The sequence below is a fragment of the Argopecten irradians genome, chromosome 4 (assembly GCF_041381155.1).
Source record: "Argopecten irradians isolate NY chromosome 4, Ai_NY, whole genome shotgun sequence".
Classification (NCBI taxonomy): domain Eukaryota; kingdom Metazoa; phylum Mollusca; class Bivalvia; order Pectinida; family Pectinidae; genus Argopecten; species Argopecten irradians.
Genome location: NC_091137.1, coordinates 37,481,484 through 37,499,220, shown reverse-complemented (window position 1 = coordinate 37,499,220; position 17,737 = coordinate 37,481,484).

The window sequence follows — 17,737 nt, the reverse complement described above, 5'->3', positions numbered from 1 at the left end:
GATGAACCTTGTCAGTCCATTGCCATTTCTTCTCTCTCTCTCAATTTTTTCTACTTTTCTCATCTTTTCTTTTAGCACTTAATTTCTTCTTAAGTTTTTATTAAATGACACACCTTCTAAATTAATGCCCACTACCTTTCCGGAGCTTTGGGCGAATACTACGCAGAAATCGAATGATATATTGAATACAACAATACGGTACGCTGCGCGAAGATGCCAAAGCTTTGAGAAAACATCACCCTCAGCTATAACTGCCAGGGCTATAGATCTACCTGACGATATATGGTCGGATGTGGAAGTTAGGAAACTGTATCTATGGAACAAGCTGTGTCGTGCTAAGTCGTCTTTTTTTGGAAAACTCTCTTTATTATTCGTTTATGTACATTTATGTTTACGCCACAAAAACTTAGAAACGTCAGCTTTATCGTGGATATCCTCGACACAATGGTGAAATTTAGCATTGAAGCCTTCTTCTTTGACTTTGTTATCTCCGGTGAATTTTATAGAGAATTTCAGTGGAAATCGTTCATTAAAAACGCAGTGACAAATTTTTACTTTGATATATGGTCGGAAAAATGTAAAAATCGTCCTAATTTATCATATTATAAGGCAGTTCACCATTTTCTCGGACCAAATCCCTTATGGGATTTAACACTGAAATTTCCAAAAAATACGTGGAAAATTTGTGAATTGGTCAAACTTTCGTACCGGGTTGAGCTTAACGATGCAATTTGCAAACTGCAACAAACGAGTGGACAATGACGTAAAACATTTCTTAGTTGAGTGTCCATCACTGTACAAAAGCAGGGACAACTTATATGATCAAATTGTAAACTGTATTAGCGTAGAGAAATACGTTAGTTTTGACACATTAGAGCCAGATGAAAAGTGTTCATTCAACTAGTACTGGAGGACATCGAATGGCAGAATATGATGGTTGCTCTAAGCAATGCAGTGGAAGGGATGTTTACGGAGATGAATGTACTCCTCAATGACTGAGTTCTTGTAATTATAATGTAAATACGTCCGTTTTGCAGTTAAATTGAAATGTTAAAATGACATGTACGCAATCTCGATTCAGAGGAAATAAAGAATGTCTGTCTGTCTGTCTGTTGGGTTTCATTTCGCTGTTTTGCCTTCTGGGGCAGTGATAATCATCTACCGCGCGGTACTTAGGACGACGACGAGAAACATAAGACGGCCCGATTATGAAAATTAACAATATATTTATTTGAATTAAATTGTTCAGAAGGTGATGATAACTGTAGTATTAACGGTAAGTTAATAACTTTTGCGCCTTTATCAAATCATCGATCTCGTTTTACATTCCCATTTAAAAAAATTAAAGCTTTTTCGGAAAGGAAGTGGCCCTTTAACCTTTAATTCAATTAAAACTACTTTGCAGTAGAATTTAATTTCGTTAGGTAATTATATGCGTACATTGTATTTCAAATAAAGAAAATTCGACACACTAGGCATAACAACTTTTTATTATATACATGTACAACGCACACACACACATATACATGTACAGTGTATAGGGCCGCGGTGGCCGAGTAGTTAAGATATGTCCCGACATATTACCACAAACCCTCCACCTCTGAGATGCGGGTTCGAATCCCATGTTGGGCAGTTGCCAGGTACTGACCTCTGGTCGATGGTTTTTCTCCGGGTACTCCGGCTTTCTTCCACCAATAAACCTGGCACGTCCTTACATGACCCTGGCTGTTAACTAATAAAAAAACCCCAAAAAAACACACCCATATATATGTATATAGAGAGTAAACTTTATCATTTTAAGTAATACCTCGGGAGTATATTATACCTTAGCACATGAACATGATTCGATTTACGATAGAGAACAGAAAAGAATATATATATGTATATCACGATTTAGATAAAAAAATGAATATGAATGAATGTCATATGACTATGCTCTTTGTGCACATGTAAAATCTCTTTAAAAAATAACAATAAAAGTACAAAACACAAAATAAAACACTATTTAAAAAAATCTCGAGTAAAAACTAGAGAAACTTTCACATCTTTTTATATCATATCAGTCATTTTTTCTGAAAGTCCTTAAATTCGTATCTACCATCAGAAACAGAGATGCTGAAAATAAGATGCTTTCGTTTAAATCATAGAGTGTGAATCGACATACGAATTAGGGGATCAAACTAAGATAATTTCATGAAACAAATTAAACTTGCATTGCTAATGCAAACAGTGATAATTGTGAATGAGCTATTTCCAGTACTGAACTCCTTACCACCGCATCACCAACAGACACAGATCTAGAGATGCTGAGTGTAGCTATGCACATATCGCAAGCAGAAACACAGATGATGAGAGTTAGACATTTTTGGGAACTCCATAATCCGATATTTTCTGAAAATCTTTAAATCCGCATTGCCAACAGATATAGAGATGAAAATGGGATGATTTCTTTGAACTTGTTTAGGCCGCATTTACAGGAGAAACGACCATTGTTATGAAAAATACCTTTCTTTGGAAATGAATATTTTCTGAAACTCCATCAAGATCATACCGCCAACAGAAACAGAGACACTGAGAGTGAAGTGATTTTATTAAACTGGTTATGCACGCATCGCGAGCAGAAACATATGATGAAAGTGAAACATGTTTGAAACTCCTTTAGCCGATATTTTCTAAACTCCATTAAGACCGCATCGCCAGAGGAAACAGTGATGTTGTAAATGGGATATTTCTTGGAACTCCATAAACCGATATTTTCTAAGACTACTTCAAACCGTATTACCAACAGAAACAGAGATGCTGAAAATAAGACGTTGTCGTTAAACCTGTTATGCAGCATCGACCGGGAAAACATCGATGATCTGAATGAGATATTTCCTGGAACTCCTTATAATAAGCAAATAATTTCTGGAAATCCATTTAAAACCACTTTGCCAACAGAAACAGATATTTGTATAGATGATTTAAGGAAACAGAAAAAAATGTTTTAAACCCAAGTTGAAGAATGTAATCAAACTGTGACCGTTTAATTGATGTTGTTTTTCTAAACATTTTCAACTTTACTGACCATACGGAATGAGTGTGACCACCCGAAAGTAGCAGAGGCGGCTTAACTACTTCTAAACCATGAACTTCGTGGATATAAAAGACCGCATCCAGTTCATAGCAAGGAGCTTATGGCCTTAAACATTCCAAATGATCAGGTCACGAGGCTACTAGGTTGCAGCATCCGCACATGTTTATAACCTCCTTCGACACGTACAGTCGGGTAATGCTACCATCAGGAGACAACCTAGCGAAGTATTATAAGAAATCACAGACAAGAAGTTGATTGTCTGTCAAAAGGTCACATTTTAACAAATATTCTTCACCACAGAATATTGTGTAACCAACCAGGAGAAACACACAAAAACTAAAAATATAGATGGTTTAGTAGAACTTGTGGAGACGAGAGGAAACAGAGGTCAGGAAAGAAATTATTTTAGGGAACTCAATAAGTCGCATTGACAGGGAAGACATTGATGTTGTGATTGATATATTTCCTGAAAATCCTGAAGCCATATTTATTTGGAATACCGTTAGGACCGCATCGCAACAGTGATGCCTTATAGGGAGATAATTTCGTTGAACTGTTTACGCCCATATCCAGCAGAAACACAGATGATAAGAATGAAACATTTTAAGGAACCCCATAAGCCATTTTTCTGAGAGTTCTTAAATGCGCATCTGCCAACAGAAACAGAGATGCTGAAAGTGAGATGATTTCGTTGAACTCATTAAGTCCGAATCGACATGGCTATAACTGAGATGATTTTCATCAAACTTATTAAACCTGCATCGCCAAGGAAAACAGCGATATTGTGAATGAGATATTTCCTGAAACACCTATCACCGTATCAGCAGCAGAAACAGAGATGTTGTTAGTGTGATGATTTCGTTGAACTGAATATACTCGTATCGACAGCAGAAATACAGATGATGTGAGGTAGACATTTCTGGGAACTCCATAATCCGATATTTTCTTAAACTCTTTAAATCCGTATGGTCAACAGAAACAGAGATGGTAAAAGTGAGATGATTTCGTTGAATACATTAAGTCCGAATCGACATGATAAATAGGGAGGTTTGAATTGAGATGGTTTCATACGCTCATTAAACTTACCTCGACAGAGGAAGCAGCGATATCGTGAATGAGATCTTTTTGCAGAACTCCTTAAATCTGCATTGACAACAAAAACAGAGATGCTGAAAATGAGATGATTTCGTTGAACTTGTTTAGACCAAATTTACCGGAGAAACGACCATAAAATGTTGTGAATAAGACATTTCTTTGGAACTCGATAAGTCGATATTTTCTGGAACTCCAGTAAGACCATATCGCCGACCGAAACAGATGCTGAGAGTAAAGTGATGTCGTTGAACTGGCTATGCCCGTGATGCATGTTTGAAACTCCTTTAGCCGATATTTTCTGAACTCCATTAAGAGCGCATTACAAGAGGTAACAGTGATGTTGTAAATGGGAGACTTCTTGGAACTCCATAAACCAAAAATTTCGAAGACTCCTTCAAGCCGTAAATAAGACGGTGTCGTTAAACCTGTTGTGCAGCATCGACCGGGAAAACATTGATAATGTGAATGAGATATTTCCTGGAACTCCTTATAATAAGCCAATAATTTTTGGAAATCCATTTACACCACTTCGCCAACTGAAACAGATATTGGTAAAGATGATTTAAGGAAACAGAAAATGTTTTGAACCAAAGTTGAAGAATATTATCAAACTGTGACCGTTTAATTGATGTTGTTTTTCTGAACATTTCCAACTTTACTGACCATAAGGAATGAGTGTGACCGCCCAAAAGTAGCAGAGGCGGCTTAACTACTTCTAAACCATGAACTTCGTGGATATTAAAGACCGCATCCAGTTCATAGCAAGGAGCTTATGGCCTTAAACATTCCAAATGATCAGGTCACGAGGCTACTAGGTTGCAGCATCCGCACATGTTTATAACCTCCTTCGACACGTACAGTCGGGTAATGCTACCATCAGGAGACAACCTAGCGAAGTATTATAAGAAATCACAGACAAGAAGTTGATTGTCTGTCAAAAGGTCACATTTTAACAAATATTCTTCACCAAAGAATATTGTGTAACCCGCCAGGAGAAACACACAAAAACTAAAAAAAATTTAGATGGTTTAGTAGAACTTGTGGAGACGAGAGGAAACAGAGGTCAGGAAAGAGATTAGTTTGGGGAACTCAATAAGTTGCATTGACAGGGAAAATATTGATGTTGTGATTGATATATTTCCTGAAAATCCCGAAGCCATAATTTTCTGGAATACCGCTAGGACCGCATCGCAACAGTGATGCTGAGAGGGAGATAATTTCGTTGAAATGATTACGCCAATATCGCCAGCAGAAACACAGATGATAAGAATGATTTTTTTTAGGAAATCCATAAGCCATTTTTTGAGAGTTCTAAAATTCGCATATGCTATTAGAAATAGAGAAGCTGAAAATGAGATGATTTCGTTGAACTCATTAAGTTCGAATCGACATGGCTATAACTGAGATGATTTTCATCGAACTAATTAAACCTGTATCGCCAAGGAAAACAGCGATATTGTGAATGAGATACTTCCTGGAACTCCTTAACACCGTATCAGCAGCAGAAACAGAGATGCTGTGAATGTGATGATTTCGTTGAACTGAATATACTCGTATCGACAGCAGAAATACAGATGATGTGAGGTAGACATTTCTGGGAACTCCATAATCCGATATTTTCTTAAACTCTTTAAATCCGCATTGTCAACAGAAACAGAGATGGTAAAAGTGAGATGATTTCGTTGAATACATTAAGTCCGAATCGACATGATAAATAGGGAGGTTTGAATTGAGATGGTTTCATAAACTCATTAAACCTGCCTCGAAAGAGGAAGCAGCGATATCGTGAATGAGATCTTTTTGCGAAACTCCTTAAATCTGCATTGGCAACAAAAACAGAGATGCTGAAAATGACATGATTTTGTTGAACTTGTTTAGACCGAATTTACCGGAGAAACGACCAAAAAAGGTTGTGAATAAGACCTTTCTTTGGAACTCGATAAGTCGATATTTTCTGGAACTCCATTAAGACCATATCGCCAACAGAAACAGATGCTGAGAGTGAAGTGATGTCATTGAACTGGCTATGCCCGCATCGCCAGTGATGCATTTTTGAAACTCCTTTAGCCGATATTTTCTGAATTCCATTAAGACCACATTACAAGAGGAAACAGTGATGTTGTAAATGGGAGATTTCTTGGAACTCTATAAACCAATAATTTCTAAGACTAATTCAAGCCGTAAATAAGACGTTGTCGTTGAACCTATTATGCAGCATTGACCGGTAAAACATCGATGATGTGAATGAGATATTTGACACTCCTTATAATAAGCCAATAATTTTTGGAAATCCATTTACACCACTTCGCCAACTGAAACATATATTGGTAAAGATGATTTAAGGAAACAGAAAATGGTTTGAACCAAAGTTGAAGAATATTATCAAACTGTGACCGTTTAATTGATGTTGTTTTTCTGAACATTTCCAACTTTACTGACCATAAGGAATGAGTGGGACCGCCCAAAAGTAGCAGAGGCGGCTTAACTACTTCTAAACCATGAACTTTGTGGATATAAAAGACCGCATCCAGTTCATAGCAAGGAGCTTATGGCCTTAAACATTCCAAATGATCAGATCACGAGGCTACTAGGTTGCAGCATCCGCACATGTTTATAACCTCCTTCAACACGTACAGTCGGGTAATGCTACCATCAGGAGACAACCTAGCGAAGTCTTATAAGAAATCACAGACAAGAAGTTGATTGTCTGTCAAAAGGTCACATTTTAACAAATATTCTTCACCAAAGAATATTGTGTAACCCGCCAGGAGAAACACACAAAAACTAAAAAAAATTTAGATGGTTTAGTAGAACTTGTGGAGACGAGAGTAAACAGAGGTCAGGAAAGAGATTAGTTTGGGGAACTCAATAAGTTGCATTGACAGGGAAAATATTGATGTTGTGATTGATATATTTCCTGAAAATCCCGAAGCCATAATTTTCTGGAATACCGCTAGGACCGCATCGCAACAGTGATGCTGAGAGGGAGATAATTTCGTTGAAATGATTACGCCAATATCGCCAGCAGAAACACAGATGATAAGGATGATTTTTTTTTTAGGAAATCCATAAGCCATTTTTTGAGAATTTCTAAAATTCGCATATGCCAATAGAAATAGAGATGCTGAAAATGAGATGATTTCGTTAAACTCATTAAGTCCGAATCGACATGGCTATAACTGAGATGATTTTCATCGAACTAATTAAACCTGTATCGCCAAGGAAAACAGCGATATTGTGAATGAGATACTTCCTGGAGCTCCTTAACACCGTATCAACAGCAGAAACAGAGATGCTGTGAGTGTGATGATTTTGTTGAACTGAATATACTCGTATCGACAGCAGAAATACAGATGATGTGAGGTCGACATTTCTGGGAACTCCATAATCCGATATTTTCTTAAACTCTTTAAATCCGCATTGTCAACAGAAACAGAGATGGTAAAAGTGAGATGATTTCGTTGAATACATTAAGTCCGAATCGACATGATAAATAGGGAGGTTTGAATTGAGATGGTTTCATAAACTCATTAAACCTGCCTCGACAGAGGAAGCAGCGATATCATGAATGAGATCTTTTTGCGAAACTCCTTAAATCTGCATTGACAACAAAAACAGAGATGCTGAAAATGAGATGATTTTGTTGAACTTGTTTAGACCGAATTTACCGGAGAAACGACCATAAAATGTTGTGAATAAGACATTTCTTTGGAACTCGATGAGTCGATATTTTCTGGAACTCCATTAAGACCATATCGCCAACAGAAACAGATGCTGAGAGTGAAGTGATGTCGTTGAACTGGCTATACCCGCATCGCCAGTGATTCATTTTTGAAACTCCTTTAGCCGATATTTTCTGAATTCCATTAAGACCACATTACAAGAGGAAACAGTGATGTTGTAAATGGGAGATTTCTTGGAACTCTATAAACCAATAATTTCTAAGACTCCTTCAAGCCGTAAACAAGACGTTGTCGTTAAACTTGTTATGCAGCATCGACCGGTAAAACATCGATGATGTGAATGAGATATTTCCTGACACTCCTTATAATAAGCCAATAATTTTTGGAAATCCATTTACACCACTTCGCCAACTGAAACATATATTGGTATAGATGATTTAAGGAAACAGAAAATGGTTTGAACCAAAGTTGAAGAATATTATCAAACTGTGACCGTTTAATTGATGTTGTTTTTCTGAACATTTCCAACTTTACTGACCATAAGGAATGAGTGGGACCGCCCAAAAGTAGCAGAGGCGGCTTAACTACTTCTAAACCATGAACTTTGTGGATATTAAAGACCGCATCCAGTTCATAGCAAGGAGCTTATGGCCTTAAACATTCCAAATGATCAGGTCACGAGGTTACTAGGTTGCAGCATCCGCACATGTTTATAACCTCCTTCGACACGTACAGTCGGGTAATGCTACCATCAGGAGACAACCTAGCGAAGTATTATAAGAAATCACAGACAAGAAGTTGATTGTCTGTCAAAAGGTCACATTTTAACAAATATTCTTCACCAAAGAATATTGTGTAACCCGCCAGGAGAAACACACAAAAACTAAACATTTAGATGGTTTAGTAGAACTTGTGGAGACGAGAGGAAACAGAGGTCAGGAAAGAGATTAGTTTGGGGAACTCAATAAGTTGCATTGACAGGGAAAATGTTGATGTTGTGATTGATATATTTCCTGAAAATCCCGAAGCCATAATTTTCTGGAATACCGCTAGGACCGCATCGCAACAGTGATGCTGAGAGGGAGATAATTTCGTTGAAATGATTACGCCAATATCGCCAGCAGAAACACAGATGATAAGAATGAAATATTTTTAGGAAATCCATAAGCCATTTTTTGAGAATTCTAAAATTCGCATATGCCAATAGAAATAGAGATGCTGAAAATGAGATGATTTCGTTAAACTCATTAAGTCCGAATCGACATGGCTATAACTGAGATGATTTTCATCGAACTAATTAAACCTGCATCGCCAAGGAAAACAGCGATATTGTGAATGAGATACTTCCTGGAGCTCCTTAACACCGTATCAACAGCAGAAACAGAGATGCTGTGAGTGTGATGATTTTGTTGAACTGAATATACTCGTATCGACAGCAGAAATACAGATGATGTGAGGTCGACATTTCTGGGAACTCCATAATCCGATATTTTCTTAAACTCTTTAAATCCGCATTGTCAACAGAAACAGAGATGGTAAAAGTGAGATGATTTCGTTGAATACATTAAGTCCGAATCGACATGATAAATAGGGAGGTTTGAATTGAGATGGTTTCATAAACTCATTAAACCTGCCTCGACAGAGGAAGCAGCGATATCATGAATGAGATCTTTTTGCGAAACTCCTTAAATCTGCATTGACAACAAAAACAGAGATGCTGAAAATGAGATGATTTTGTTGAACTTGTTTAGACCGAATTTACCGGAGAAACGACCATAAAATGTTGTGAATAAGACATTTCTTTGGAACTCGATGAGTCGATATTTTCTGGAACTCCATTAAGACCATATCGCCAACAGAAACAGATGCTGAGAGTGAAGTGATGTCGTTGAACTGGCTATACCCGCATCGCCAGTGATTCATTTTTGAAACTCCTTTAGCCGATATTTTCTGAACTCCATTAAGACCGTATAACAAGAGGAAACAGTGATGTGTAAATGGGAGATTTCTTGGAACTCTATAAACCAATAATTTCTAAGACTCCTTCAAGCCGTAAACAAGACGTTGTCGTTAAACTTGTTATGCAGCATCGACCGGTAAAACATCGATGATGTGAATGAGATATTTCCGGACACTCCTTATAATAAGCAAATAATTTCTGGAAATCCATTTACACCACTTCGCCAACTGAAACAGATATTGGTATAGATGATTTAAGGAAACAGAAAATGTTTTGAACCAAAGTTGAAGAATATTATCAAACTGTGACCGTTTAATTGATGTTGTTTTTCTGAACATTTCCAACTTTACTGACCATAAGGAATGAGTGGGACCGCCCAAAAGTAGCAGAGGCGGCTTAACTACTTCTAAACCATGAACTTTGTGGATATAAAAGACCGCATCCAGTTCATAGCAAGGAGCTTATGGCCTTAAACATTCCAAATGATCAGGTCACGAGGTTACTAGGTTGCAGCATCCGCACATGTTTATAACCTCCTTCGACACGTACAGTCGGGTAATGCTACCATCAGGAGACAACCTAGCGAAGTATTATAAGAAATCACAGACAAGAAGTTGATTGTCTGTCAAAAGGTCACATTTTAACAAATATTCTTCACCAAAGAATATTGTGTAACCCGCCAGGAGAAACACACAAAAACTAAAAAAAATTTAGATGGTTTAGTAGAACTTGTGGAGACGAGAGGAAACAGAGGTCAGGAAAGAGATTAGGTTGTGGAACTCAATAAGTTGCATTGACAGGGAAAATATTGATGTTGTGATTGATATATTTCCTGAAAATCCCGAAGCCATAATTTTCTGGAATACCGCTAGAACCGCATCGCAACAGTGATCCTGAGAGGGTGATAATTTCGTTGAAATGATTACGCCAATATCGCCAGCAGAAACACAGATGATAAGAATGAAATATTTTTAGGAAATCCATAAGCCATTTTTTGAGAATTCTAAAATTCGCATATGCCAATAGAAATAGAGATGCTGAAAATGAGATGATTTCGTTGAACTCATTAAGTCCGAATCGAATTAAAAATTAGGAAAGCTATAACTGAGATGATTTTCATCGAACTAAATAAACCTGCATCGCCAAGGAAAACAGCGATATTGTGAATGAGATATCTCCTGGAACTCCTTAACACCGTATCAGCAGCAGAAACAGAGATGCTGTTAGTGTGATGATTTCTGGGAACTCCATAATCCGATATTTTCTGAAAATCTTCAAATCTGCGTTTCAATCAGAAATAGAAATGCTGAAAATGGGATGATTTCGTCGAATTTGGTAACATGAAAAACGACGATGTTTTGATTAAGACCTTTCTTTGAAACTCGATAAGCCGATATTCTCTGGTTTTCCATTAAGACCATATCGCCAACAGAAGCAGAGATGTCGAGATTGATATGATTTCGTTGAACTGGCTTAGTCCGCATCGCCAGCAGAAACATGGATGATGATAGTGAGACATTTATTGGAGCATCATAAACCGATACTTTTTTAATCTCCATTAAGACTATATTGCCAACAGAAACAGAAATGCTGAGAGTGGCCGTCAGCCAGCAACAGCATGAGACATAGAGATGCTGAGAGTAAGTGATGTAGGTAAATATTCAACATGATAATTGTGGATAGAAAATAACATCTCGTATGAGGTAGATTAAAAGGTTTATGACAGGTGAACCTTTTTACTAGAACTTGGAAAAGTCTATTGCATTACATCCCGGACACATGGTTGTTATAAAACTAGAACCTTTCAAAATCCCGGAGACTTTAGGGAAGATAACAACAAAAGAGACATAAAATGTGAAAAATGTCTAAAAGAAATAGTATGATTTGAATATATGAACAAAATACACGCCAAATACATGAGAAAATAATCATTTCAAGCGATTTTTATTCATAAAATGTCAATGTGCAGTAGACGTTTGCACACAACGGTGTTTTTTGCTTGCAGCCGAGTGACAAATTTGTTGGTCAACAGGTGTAATTCCCTTGAATATGTCTAACTCTTTCGACGTACAATAGTGTCGATAACGTAGCGTCCCAATCAGAACGATGTTATTACATTGTAGAAATGACTGCGTATTTTCAACTGCATTGTCGCTGCCTAGAGAATAACTAGAAGAGGTCCTTCAAACCGCGTGTGCGCAATCCCTCCAGTGACGTTCATCAACTCAACGAAAAAAGAACGAACCCCAGATATCTAATCAGCCTGCATCCTGGGAAGGTAGCAAAAATTGTGGATGGTTTTTCTATTCAAATAAGACGTACCTAGCAATAAAATCATAGAAGCACAGCTGATTATTATTACAAGCATCTCATTTGAAAGAAGTATAAGTGTCGCGCGTACCGCATTGTTGATTAATTACATAACTAAAATAGAATATTTAAAAACATCTGAAAGTAAAATAAAATGAAGGAAAAGTAAAATGCAGCATAATTATGTCATACGGCACCGAATCCCACAGGCTGAATGAATCCAGCAAAAATTAGGTGTGGTGAGGAGATAATGATGTCCTTTAGCTATATTTTAAGTTTGGTTAAGATTGGATTTATAGTTTTTGAGAAACAGAGCTAAATGCAAAACTTCAAAGTCAAGTCTTATAATAAATAGTTTAGTATCCCTAAGCTTCACAGCCTCTGCATCCCACGGCCCTGAAATGGTGAACAATTAGGTGTGTTGAGGTAATAATGATATCCTTTAGCTATGTTTAAAGTTAGGTTAGGATTAGATTTATAGTTTTTGACAGAGCTAAATGCAAAACTTCAAAGTCAAGTCTTATAATAAATAGTTTAGTATCCCTAAGCTTCACAGCCTCTGCATCCCACGGCCCTGAAATGGTGTACAATTAGGTGTGTTGAGGTAATAATGATATCCTTTAGCTATGTTTAAAGTTAGGTTAGGATTAGATTTATAGTTTTTGAGAAACAGAGCTAAACGCAAAACTTAAGTAAAGTCTTATAAATAGTTTATCGTCCCTAAGTTTCACAGCCTCTGCGTCCCACGGCCTGAAATGAATTCTGTAATAATTAGGTGTGTTGAGGTAATAATGATATCCTTTAGCTATGTTTAAAGTTTGGTTAGGATTAGATTTATAGTTTTTGAGAAACAGAGCTAAACGCAAAACTTAAGTAAAGTCTTATAAATAGTTTATCGTCCCTAAGTTTCACAGCCTCTGCGTCCCACGGCCTGAAATGAATTCTGTAATAATTAGGTGTGTTGAGGTAATAATGATATCCTTTAGCTATGTTTAAAGTTTGGTTAGGATTAGATTTATAGTTTTTGATAATTAGGTGTGTTGAGGTGGTAATGATGTCCTTTAGCTATGTTTAAAGTTTGGTTAGGATTAGATTTATAGTTTTTGAGAAACAGAGCTAAACGCAAAACTTAAGTAAAGTCTTATAAATAGTTTATCGTCCCTAAGTTTCACAGCCTCTGCGTTCCACGGCCTGAAATGAATTCTGTAATAATTAGGTGTGTTGAGGTAATAATGATATCCTTTAGCTATGTTTAAAGTTTGGTTAGGATTGGACTTCTTTTTTAGAGAAACAAAGCTAAACACAAACCTTTTAAGTGAAATATTGACGACAACGCCGCCGCCGGAAAAATAACACCGTAGTATCGTCTTCGCGAACTATCGTCATAAATACAGGATTTTCTGTTTTATTTTAAACATCCGCTTCTAGTGACATTAGCCAAAGAATTCCATGCTCACTGAATATCAGGCGAGGTTTGTGATAAAAGCATTCATACATTTCCAGTCCTGTCACATGAGACATGAATTAATTTTGCACATAGTATAAACAAGTAAGAAGTGATTGCATCTCCTTGACGACAGCCTCGTTTAATATTAAGATAAGACGACAAATTACCGCCCTTAATAACTACTGAAAAGTATTCCTATGTAGAGTTTTAATCCAAATCGAAATACTGTTACCGAAACCATAACAAATTAAAACTTCATCAACAAAATGCCATGATACCGAATGGAAAGCTTTTTCAAAGTCTATCATTAATAACATCCCAGAAATATCACGTTCTTCTGCATAATGCGTTACATCGTAAATAAATCCTGTATTTACCCCAAATCACCCCTTTCTATCAATTTACCCAGAATAGTTCTTATCTTATAAGCTACAGTACCTGATCATATTTTGTAAACAATATTTAATAATGATATGGACCTCCAATTTTTCTATATAATGTTTCGGTTTGTTAGCTTTTGGAATACATGTAATAACTCCCCGTCTTCATGTTATAGATAAGTCTCCCATTTTATATCCTTAATTATAAGATCTGACAACAAAATAACCTATCTGCCTCCAAAAACATTTTAAAAATCCAGCTGTGAATCCGTCATACCCTGACTTTTGTTTTTCTTCATACGTTTTAAAGTTTTACCTACCTCCTCTTCAAAAGTTATCTCCCCTTCTAGACTATTTGATTGAAGTTGAGACAATTTTGGTACTTTACAATTTTGGAGAAAAATCCCCCCCCCCCCCAAAAAAAAAAAAAAAAAAAAAAAAAAAAACGCCGACTGAAATGTTCTAAAAATGCACATTTTAAAAAAGGGTCCTCCTGCAAATTTTTTGGACTTCATTTTTAAAAAATTCTCTGCGTGGCGCATTTCGTAAAACGTCCAAGCACGTAATGTTCAAAACCTATAATAATAAAAAATATTTATAATACTATTACAATACACGTGAACTAGACTAAAAATGTTCATCACGGGATTCTACTATTTCAAAAAATGTCTCTTAAAAGATTAATTTGTTTATATGTTTTAGCAGGACAATTAATTAATCGAAAAATTGCCATGTCAAGAACGCTTCAAAATCATCAAAATACATCGTAAAATTCATTAAATCGTAATAAATTTTTTCTGAGGGAGACCCCACAAACACCAATTTTTCGCGCCATCGGCGCTCGCAAATTCATCAAAACTCTTTTCAGCCATTGTTTTTTTTCCCGGGGGAGGCCCCCGAATCCCCCAAAACAGCAATATATCGCGCCTCGACGCTCGCAAAATCGTTAAAATACATCGTAAAACTCATCTCATCCATTCTAAATCGAAGTATTTTTTTCTCGGAGGAGACCCCCGGACCCCCAAACACCACAAATCCCGGCCTGAAAGGCTTGTCGTACGCCAATTTTGGTATTCAAGAATATACGGTTGTGTGTATGAATTAATCTCCTCCCAAATTGGGATATAGCGGGGCGGCGCGTTTGGGGGGGGGGGGGGGGGGGTTCAAAATGTTGAGAACCTTTGCCCCTCTCAGTTTTAAACGTATCTCTGGTTTTTGATAAGCATACGCGGTGTATATGAACCATCTTTTGTTTCCAGTCTCTTAAAATACCGTCCTGTAAATCAGCTCGTCATATTGTTTTCTCCTCACTAAAAGGCCAACTTCCTTCGATCTTCTAGCATTGATATTATCATATTAATAATGTTTATCATCAAATGATGATGTCTCGCCTGTGATGGTGTCCTACAACTAGCTGTACCCATAGACCTGATCTACAGAGGGGTGTAGGCATAAATTGTAATGAAAAAATACACAAATTACTCGTTAGATCTGTTTATCTACCACATGGCTGAAAAGATGAATGCGAAAGGTCATCATCACAAATATTTAATGTTGTAAACGAAAAGTCCGACGTTCTGATACGTTTTCATTTACCAGAGTGTTCATAGAACATTTTAGACATTTTAGGGGTCTTTTGACCCAGACCCCTAAAACGTTTAAAGGTCCATATTTATATTAACTGTAACTAATTCTCAGATATCTGTGGTTCGGTACCCCGATGCCATACCGACAGTGTTATTGTATTAGGTAAACGACAGTCCTGAACTGTATATGTGTTAGTGAACTCTAATTATACCAGTCGCAACGAAACCAACCAGGCGAGACAAAAACTGGCACGGATGTTATCGTAACGGTATCGGTGTCGGTAACGGATCCTTTTGCTATCCGGATCTGAGAATTAGATACAGTGTATATATATTTTGGACCAACCAGAGTGGTCAATAGACCAATTTTTAGCTATTTTCAGATACGTTATGTTCACTTTACATATTTAATATGAGTTTTATCATTTTTTTCCTTACATGTCTAAAATGGTCTATGGACACCCTAGTGGGTCCAAATGCTCATAAACTGTAAATAATTCTCATGTCCCTGTGGTATTAACGATTCATTCAATTCTGAGGTGTGGTTCGGACTCCGAAATCGTTCTTGCGTAACGTGATCGTGAGTTCATCGAGATCGTAATCGAGTACGTATACATACTAACATGGAATTTAAATTATTAGAACAGAAGATGCATATGAAATACCCCGAAAGATGCTTTCTCTTATACATTTAGTACGTGGTGTATGTCTGAACATTATTACACTAGAGACTTATAATTAAATGTATAAACGATCCATTATCGTGTAATACATGCAATTCAATCTAACTTCTATTTCCAATCAACCGTATATATAATCAGAAAAGTACACACACCGTAAAAATCTTAACAAATATATAGAGCTTTTAGATCATTTATAATTAACAAATGAAGAAGCAGACTTACATGATCTCCATCTCACTAACGTGTTCGTCCATGGCACAAAAAGACTATATATAGCTATATGTACCTTGTGTCATAACAACCAATGAAACAACAGATCTTCTATGACGTGACATTGACCCCTAAGACATTTCGGACAAACGTATCTACTATAATGATAACTCCATAATGTTACCTGTAGGTAAATATAATGTCATTACAGACGAAAATTAGTAAAATGGCAATCTTGAATTTTTGCAAAAAATGGAAGGCCTGCTACATGTATAAGACGAGCTGCTTCCCGTTGGGCTTTCTCTAACATTTCAGATTCATGTAGGGTACAGCCATCCTATAACTCAAAACCGTGTTCTAAACGGGCAAAATAAATTATTTATGAATTTCCAAAAGATAATTCCTACTTAGTATATATTTCAGTCACCGAAGAATTGCTTTCATTGCGGATGTACATATTGCCTTTATATGATCTATTTGTATTACAATTAAATGTAACTCCCAAGTGTCTATGACAATCACTGAAATACAAAAAAATCCATCAAAGTTCAAGTCTAAATCTCCGTCAATATCAATAGAGTTCGAGATAAAAAGAATCTTACATGGGCCAGTCAGGTGTACAGGGATATCTCAACCTTCGTGAAAGATTTTGACCATGAACCCTCGTCAAGCCTCGGGTTGACCAGCCAAAATCTTTCACTCCGGTTGAGATAGCCCTGTCCACCAGACAGGCCAGTGTAAATTAGAATTAAATGAAACTAGCCAGGTTGTAGACCACAAGTTCAAATATTCCAGATCTCTGTTCAAAACGGTTTCAATTTCAAGACATGAAGGAGATGAAGTTATAAGTAATGTAGCATCTGTAAAATCGATCTGAAATCGAGATTATCTGCAATATCATGAATATAAATCAAAAATAAAAGAGGGCCAAGAATAGATCCTTGGCGAACCCCTGCTAAAATTTGATCCAAATGAGACGACGGACTATTATTCATAAAATACCCTAGGTCGTCTATCAATCAAATAGTTTTCGGTCAATTATAGATTTCTCCGTATATTCCATAATATTTCTATTTCATTAATTAACTCTTTCGCCAAATGCGATCGAAAGCTTTCGAGATATCCCAAAACCATACTGACATATTTCCTTTCTTTTAGAGCGGTACAAATAATATGATAAATTTCAATGCGTTGATAAACAGTTGAATGAACGATTATCTAAAAGATAATTATGCAAATATTTATAGATCACTCTTTCAAAATCTTTAACAACAGCAGACAATAGGGATATATATATAGACCCATAC